This window comes from Biomphalaria glabrata, chromosome 2 (assembly GCF_947242115.1).
Source record: "Biomphalaria glabrata chromosome 2, xgBioGlab47.1, whole genome shotgun sequence".
Taxonomy (NCBI): domain Eukaryota; kingdom Metazoa; phylum Mollusca; class Gastropoda; family Planorbidae; genus Biomphalaria; species Biomphalaria glabrata.
Genome location: NC_074712.1, coordinates 29,888,476 through 29,897,699, shown reverse-complemented (window position 1 = coordinate 29,897,699; position 9,224 = coordinate 29,888,476).

The following is a 9,224-nucleotide window of genomic DNA, read 5'->3' as shown; positions in this document are numbered from 1 at the left end:
TCTCTTCTGTTGTCATATTTATTGTCCCGATATGTACCACTTCGATACTGGAAAGTACTTCTGTTGTTTGATCTACATTGGCTCTTTATGTGACCCTTTATGCCGCAATTAAAGCAGGTTTTATTGTTATTGCTGTACTTGAACTTGCTTGAATCAGTGTTAATGGTGGCAGCTACTTGAAGGTCTCTTCTGTCGATGGTGTGATTAGGATAGCTGTCCTTAAATAAATTCAGGTTAGTTATGAGTTCTGTTTCGTTTTTAATCTTCTTTTCTTTCAGGAAAGTGAAAACGTTGTCTGTAACATTCTACAGCACACTATCAATCAAAAATATATCAATGATTTCGTCTGGTTTCTTCATATCACAATTGGAGAGTTCAAGCCACTGTAAGATATTTTGCTTAATTTCAAATATAATTCTGTTATAATCACCATAATCTTTAGTAATCTAATGTCTCGAAAGAGTTTTCTGTAGTGGTCCTCGGATTTGCCAAAGTGTTCGAGGAGTCTGTTTTTCACAGCCTTGTAGTCAGTCTTTTGTTCATGTGTCAGGGTGGCTATTATGTTAAGTGGTTCACCTGCAAGATTGGCGAGTAGGTGCTTAGCCATATCTTTAGGAGACATGTCATATGTTGAGGCTATGTGCTCAAATTGCACAATGTAGTTTTCAAGAGTTTCATTATTCTCATTGAACTTGTGAAATTTCAAGACGTATGGTTTGGCTTGCTGTGTCTGTGGTAGTAATATGTTCGGATTCACTTTTGCAGCTTCCAGTTTAGCTAACTCAACTTTTTCCTCTTGCGCCTTAATTTCTTTCTCTATTTGTTTCATTTCTTTCTGATGCGCTCTTTCTGCAGCTCGTTCATCTCGTTCCGCTACTTCACGTTCTTTCTTCTTTAATTCACCCAATTCTCTTTCGATAAACTCTCTTTTCTTTTCACCCTTCAATTCCATTTCTCTGGCCAACTCCAAGATTTTATCATAGGTAGACATTATTGATTGGTATGGATTTAGGCTTCAAGTGTGTATAATGTCAATAAATATTAAATAATCTAACTATTACATTTACAAAACAAATGTTTACTTTTATTTCTAAAGAGAAAAATAAATTTTGCATGCATATAAGCGGAACATAATTTAAAACAACAATTAATAAGTAGTTTTTCATAATTATCGCGTGAGCTTCAGCTGCACCAAAGACTCACAGAATACCAAGGGGAGAAATTTTTTTTTTTAATTTTTTTTTTTTTTTTACGGAAATGTTTTTTTTTGTCTTGAGGCTTTAAATAAGAGATTGACCCTTACAGAACAATTATATCAATTAGATAATTATTATATGACATCAGTTAGGTCAGTTAGGTCAGGTTCACATCGAACTTCTCCTTCACTTTCACCTATCCCTTGGTCTGCTGGACCGTTGGGGAACCACACAAGATCTGTCAACCTTCTTTCTCCATTCTTCTCTGTCATTTGCCTTTGATATAATTTCATTCTGATATTCTTTCTGAAAATATTGAAGCCTGCCTTTTTACCTGCCTGGGTGGACCACTTTGGGGGACCGATTTTGAGTTTGTGTTCCCACACAAACTGTCTTCATAACCTTCTTTTCTCTATGCCTAGAAACTGATGGTATAAAGAAATGTACTCGATGAATAATACCGTACCTAGGTTGCATTAAGATTAAAGGTTGCGAAAAAAAAAAAGTAAAACTAGCCCAAAAAAAAAAAAAAAGGAAGGGGGAGGGGGAGTCACTGTCGAAAAATAATATAGATTAAATTGAGAAGCCGAAGAAAAGTGAATGGGGTGGTTCTCCAGAGCGAAAATAGTGAGGGACAGACAGAAAAGGAAATAGCGAGCGGACCGTAACATTTCACCGCAACAGATACACTATTATAATTCATGGGCTAAAAAAGTATGTAAGTTGATCGTTAAAATGTGGCCCGTTTATTACAATTCAAACAAAGAATAGAAAGGGGTGTTTCATAATTATCATTATAAACCTAAAGCCCTGGATTTGGGAACACATCAACGGGCGTAGCCGCTGTGTAGGCCTACTAGCTGCTAGTAGATCTATAGCATAGACTATGATCTATAGATGTTTTTCCTAAACTTTTGACCTATGTGTACCACTTCTAGAATTTTCGTAATGCTGAGTATACCCTCATACCCCTTTCCCCAAAAGGGTATATTTTATAATTAATAACAATCAATTTTTTTTTTGTCGGTCTTCATACATAAAATAATTATTACTCTATCACAATTCAATTATGAGTTTATTTTTTTTATGCTTAAGAGACACATCGAATAAATTCTTTTAAAAAAATGGAAACCTAGTTTTTACCATGGTTTTTGGGTAATCATTCGACGGTTGGAGAATGCTACGCAAGTGGCAGCATGCTGTCTATCCTCACGGTGTCTAGTTAAAGTTAGATCTAGGTTATCTAGGTTCCTACCGGGTACATGGTATTAGTGCATATAACCATGCTCTGGGTCCACAATATAATGTAGGTCTATTATATAGATCTACTAGACATATGTTACCCGCGACCCGCGGGTCTTTATTTGCGCATTACTTTCGATATAGTCACTGAGAGTGTTTTGTAAGCAATTAAACGAAATAATTATGTAATAGGTAAAGCGAATGTGTCAATGTAAAAATAGTGTGAATAATGCTATCAAATCAAAATAGCTAATAGGCTTAAATCCATTTTTATTTAAATTAAAACATTTGCTTTTGAATAATCTAGTGGATTGGATTTAGATGTATGTTAAACGTAGCTAATGATCCTTTCACGTTATTTCTCTTTCGCTACGAAAATAAAATTAGTTTTGCGAAAATGGTTTACCCAAAGTCGATACATTCTTATCTATTAAAAACGAAAAGAGCGATAGCTTTGTTAAATAAATGGGATTATAAAGTCAACAATTAAACGAAATAATTTTTAGTACGCGATTCATGAATGAATATAGATCTAGGCCTATCTCAACTCGGCTTCGCAGCTTTCGTAAGCGAATGTAGCTTTAGAAAACCAAATTTTAATATTTATTTGATCAAAATATGAAATGAATGGACTTTAATTAATATATTTATGTGTTAAAGTATAAAACTATCTGTGCGAAGAGAAGTTTTATCATCTTAGAGTTGGATTAGAGTTTTAGATCTAGGGATGGTATTATAAAGTAACAATAAAACGAAATAATTTTTAGTACGCGATTCATGAATGAATATAGATCTAGGCCTTTAACTCGGCTTCGCAGCTTTCGTAAACGAATGTGGCTTTAGAAAACCAAATTTGAATGTTTATTTGATCAAAATATGAAATGAATGGACTTTAATTAATATGTTTATGTGTTAAAGTATAAAACTATCTGTGCGAAGAGAAGTTTTATCATCTTAGAGTTGAATTAGAGTTTTAGATCTAGGGATGGGATTATAAAGTAAACAATTAAACGAATTAATTTTTAGTACGCGATTCATTACGGAATTGTCTAATGAAAGAATGTTCGTCAGGAAATCTGTAATCACAGATATAAGGAACTAATTAATGTAAAAAATGCTTTTGAAACTCAAAATTGAAGGTTAATTTTATTATATAATGAAATTATTGGATCTTCTTTTGTATTTTCATGTGTCAAAGTAAAAAACTATCTGCGCAAAGTGTATTTCTTAAAATTAGATCTAGGTCTAAATCCTTTCTATCTTTTCTCATGTCAACATTGTAGACATGGCCTAGATCCATAAAATACTATAGCTGTAATAGAGTCGGACAACTTTATTTTTTTTGAGGGTCTTAAGTTTGTTTTAGGGCTACAATACATACACTACGGTCTAAGTTGGTACCCAAGGAACATTCCTGCCTAGTTTTATCAAGATTGGTCAAGCGGTTTTGATGTCTATAAGTAACATACATACATACATACATACATACATACATACATACATACATACATACCCCTCACATTCTACTTTATAATATAGATATCTAATGTTTGTTGTGTATTTCAAATTAATGTTATTGTTTTTAGCTTCTTTTTTTTTTCACGAAAAGTATTGTGTGGGTGTTTTTTTTTGTTCTTTTGTCAGTGATTGGTTATAAAAAGTATGGTGCTCTATTTTGGCCATATTTCGAAATGTGTAGTGTGAATACATTTTTTGAACTTCTCTTAGAGACATTTATAACTTTTGTAGTAACATAAATACAACTTTTGACTAATTGATTTTTTAAATAAAAATAAATAAACAAACATAAAGTGTTTTCTTGACTTTCGCTGGTAATAGAAGTGCATGGTGTTTTCTGTTTACTATCTCAAATAATCTCAATTTTAAATTTGTATCTGTTGTAAATGTTGCTGAGAAAAGAAATAAAAACATTTATTTGGTTTATATGTGTTTGTTGTTATTTTTAACGATGTCTTTAAGTCATAAGTAGTTCTATTCTTCTATATCTGTCTATAGAGTATAGAGATTTAGAATTTAGTCTTAGATCTAGAATCTAGTCTTCTCTATATATAGACTAGATCAATAAATCACAAACATAACAAGTATTAGGCTATTAGACCTAGTCTAGATTTACAATGCTTTTTTAAACAAAATGTCAGTATCTGCGTTATTTTGGTAGCTCTAGTCTAAATCTAGTACTAGACCTAGATCTAACAGATTAATCTAACTACTGTCTAGATCTAAACAATGGAAGGGATGCTGCACTCGATTTTTACCGGCCAGCATTTTTTTTTTTAGATCTAATCTAGCAATACCGTAATTAATTATTAATTTTAATGTAAACATTTAGATTTTTAGATTCTATATCTACAATCCAGTCATTTATCCCGATCTTGTTTGTCTTGGCGTTAGTAAAAAGAGTTTACAAAGGAAAAAAACACCCGTAGTCGCCGTAGAAGTTTTTCTAGATCTAGAATCTATAGCCTCTATTAGACAGTATATAATCACTAGAATTCACTAGATAGCAAAGATTTCGGGCCCAGTAAGGGCCCCAACTGGGCAAACCCATGCTAACCATATGGGCCCCAAGTGGGGGATGAACATTGGCCCAAACGGGTGCCCTTAGGGCTGAGTCTGGGCTCAGTCAGGGGGGCCAGAAAAGCCCAGACTTGGGCTAGGTCTAATCTCGGTATACCCTAATCTATATTATTATAGATCCAGATTATAAAATTAAGCTATCGATCTCCATGCGGCATCACGCTGTGTAGTGTTTAGCCTGTTTAGCACGTGTGCGTTATTGCCGATATCCGGACATTCGATAATCGGTTGTTCGCTGCGACAACCTAGTATTAAAGTACAATAATTACCTGAATAGTTGATAATATTATAAAAAAATATTGTCTTATGGATTGTTCGGACTGAGATCGCTTTTAGCGATGCTTCTTTCTCGAGGATTCAGAGCGAATGATTTGCATTCTATTCATACTTTACTAAGTACAAAATCACCCCGAAATGATATTTTAGTCTGTTTTTAAGGAGATATGCATGAGTTTCCATGAGTCTTCAGAAGATTTATTTAATTTCAGGATATTTTCAAGACTTTTTCGTATATTTTGCAATTTCAGGAGAATTCCAGGTACCCTTTAATAATAAGTTAAAATAGTTAAATTTAATAATTTACACATAGAATTCACGCGGGGCCTATGAAAGTGCGGGGCAGATCGGGCGCATAGGTTGCAGTGGCCTAAGACGTGACCTCCGCCTAAGACCGCCCTGAGCCCTTCCGAAAAAAAATCGAGTCTGCAAAAGTGTATAAGACCATTGTAACTCTTATAAGAGTCTTATAGTACCGTACACTTTGTTCTTATAGAACGTTCACTTGGCTTCAATTTGCAGAGTGAGAGAGGAGACATAATATTAGTAGTGCGCGAGTGTTTTCTTTTTATTTTGCTTCTGCTAATGCAGAACAATTACAAGCATGGGCGTAGCCAGGATTTTTTTCGGGGGGGGGGGTTGGGGGGATTTTTGTCTCCCCCCCCCCCCGCGGAAAAAAAATTATATGTATTTATGTGTGTGTGTGTACATAATCTTTATTACATTCTGACCCTTCATTATTTCGGAAGACGTTTATTGTGCCCTAGAATAGGTTCTTCCATGAGTTAGTGGAAAAATTGTAGATTCCCCGCTATTATGTATTATGTAATTATGTATATATATATATATATATATATATATATATATATATATATATATGTTTGTATGGATGTGTGTGTATGTACATAATTAATCTCTATTACATTCTGACCCTTTATTCTTTTGGAAGACGTTAATTGTGCCCAAGAATAGGTTCCCTCCTGGAGTTAATGAAAAAATTGTAGACCCCTCGACCTTGCCATCAAGGGGGTCTGGGGGAGCGCTAGGAGCTCCCCCAGCGCGGGGCGAAGCCCCGCCGCCAAGCACTATTTCTGATATTGAAAGCCAACAAAAGATATATTCTGAGGTATCTACAGTGCATTTTCTTGCTATTAAAAAGTTCTATTTCCAAAACCTAATGTGCTATTCTTACTGACTTACACCCTCACGCGCCGTTCGACGCATTAGCTGTTAAGCTGTTTCCATAAAATTGTAGATTCCCCGCCATCTCTAGCAAGGGGGTCTGGGGGAGCGCTTGGAGCTCCCCCAGCGCGGTGCGAAGCCCCGCCGCCAAGCACTATTTCTGGTATTGAGAGCCAACAAAATGCATATTCTGAGGTATCTACACTGCATTTTCCTGCTATTAAAAAGTTTTATTTCAAAAACCTAATGTGCTATTCTTACTGACTTAGATCCTCCCGCGACGTTCGGAGCATTTGACGTCAAGCTGTTTCCATAAAAATCTGTCACTGGTAATGTCTGAAGCCTCATCCCACCCGCCATGAGGACCTCCATGAATGAGTGGCGTCTGACCCTTCATTCTTTCTACTCTAAAATAGGTACTTTCTGGAGTTAGTAAAAAAATTGTAAACTCCCCGTGCTTGCTAGCAAGGAGGTCTGGGAGAGCGCCGGGAGCTCCCCGAGCGCGGGGCATAGCCCCGCCGCCAAGCACTATTTCCTGTATTGAAAGCTAACAAAATGCATATTCTGAGGTATCTACAGTGTATTATCCAGCTATTTCAAAAACCTAATCTGCTATTCTTACTGAATTAGACCCTCCCGCAGTTCGCAGTTGTGTATCAAATATTGGCCTCTTTAGTCACACAAGAAGTTGCAAAGGGAAAAGATCGTCTCACGAGACGTAAAATGCCACAGACCAGACCCTCCCGCGCCGTTCGGCGTATTTGGCGGCAAGATGTTTCCACAAAAATCTGTCACTGGCAATGTCTGAAGCCTCTTCCCACCTGCTCTGAAGACCTCCATGAAAGTGTGGCGCTAAATTGTACTAGGATATCATTGCAACTCTTCTTATGTGCAATTCATTTTGTCGGAGAACATGTCCAGCAAACCTCATGCGTCGCTCTCGCACAATCTTACTAAAGGGTCGACTCCCAGTTCGGCATAGGATTTCCTTGATTTAGACCCGATCTCTATAACTGACTCCTAAAATCTATATTAGCCATCTTTGTTGAGCCACATTGAGTGTTTTTCAATTTCGGCAGATGACTATTCACTGCAGTTTATTAATGGAGCCCAGCCACTGGTAAAAATGTGTAACCTCTCTTGAATACGCTCTTGGAATTAAGTGACTGTAGTTTGCTTTAGATTTTATATCGAAAAGAGAAGTTTTATCGTCAAAATCATCAGTTGGGGGTTTTCCACCTCAAAATGCTCTTTACATGGATCTTAAACTCAAAACCATCTGGAGGGGTTTTAAACTTTAAAAAAAAGCCATCTATAGAAGAGGGGTTAAAACTCAAAACCCCCGATTGGATTGGCTACGCTCAAATAATTTTAGTGTGTAATTTGCTTTTTTTTTTTTATTGAATAGGTATTTTTAGCATCAAACCCCTCTGAATGGGGGTTTAAACTCAAAACCCATTTTGGCAACGCTCATAACATTTTGAGTGCGTAATTTGTTTCTTTTTTTCTTACACTGAAGATGTATTTTTTATCCTCAAACTCGAACCCCTCTGGTAGGGGTTTTAAACTCGAACCCCCCCCCCCGGTAGGGGTTTTCAAACTCGAACCCCCTGGTAGGGGGTTTTAAACTCAAAACCCCCTGGTAGGGGTTTTTAAACTCAAAACCCCTTTGGTTGTGCTGGCGCAAGTGATGGTTTAGTAGCCTATTAAAATCTCAACTAAAATAAACAAAATCAAAGCAAAAAATCAGTCACTAAATTCCGACCCCAACCCCCCCCCCCCAGCTACGCCCATGATTACAAAACACTACCGTATATAATATAACATTAGCGGCCAATAGTAAGCCAACGTAATAGTCTATGTTTTGTAACAAAAAATAATGCCACAGCGTTAAAGGCGGATTAACCCGTTAGCGAGATGCTATACGGTATATATAGTCAACCCTTACGGTCCCACATATGACGCTCGCCCAGGGCCCCGCCCCTGCTCGTCCCTCCTCCTTTTACATTCTGGACTTGGAACCAGGCAATGGTGCAGTTGCCGGCATTGTAACTAAATTTTATTTTTAATAACGATTTTAAATTTAACCTAACTTTAATTTAACTAAATTTTATTTTTAATAACGATTTTAAGCCGGCAGAGAAGACATATGCTATTTGATACAAAAGCACATTAATATGTAATGACGCGAAAACAAGATAAATAAACTAATGGAAAGAATATCGATGTATTAAATATATAACAGGGTGGCTATCAGGCATTTAAATGTATTGACCGGTACTTTAAAGATTCGTGTAGTAGTGAAATTTTTAAACTTTTTTATATGACATATAGGCCTAAAGGGATTTTGATATGAAATGAATGAATTTGATTCTGAGATAATATAGTTCCTAGATGTAAAGACAACCTATTTAAATAGTTTTCTGTATAAAGAATGATTAAAAACTACTTAGACGATCTACATGTCTGATTCGATTTATCTTCTTATTTGATTATAATATATAATTAAAACTACAGGCAACATATTTTTACTTCAGGAGTTCTTTTACACTCATGTCCGTCATGTAGTCTTGTTCGTCGTTATAGCCGTCCGATTCCATCATGCCGTTATGGTCAACACTTGCTTTTTACATTCATCTACGTGTTTGCAAAACATTTTTATTGTTATCATTGAGAAATAAAAAACACACACGACAAAACACTTTAAAAACTCTTTATTTCTTTAGATAT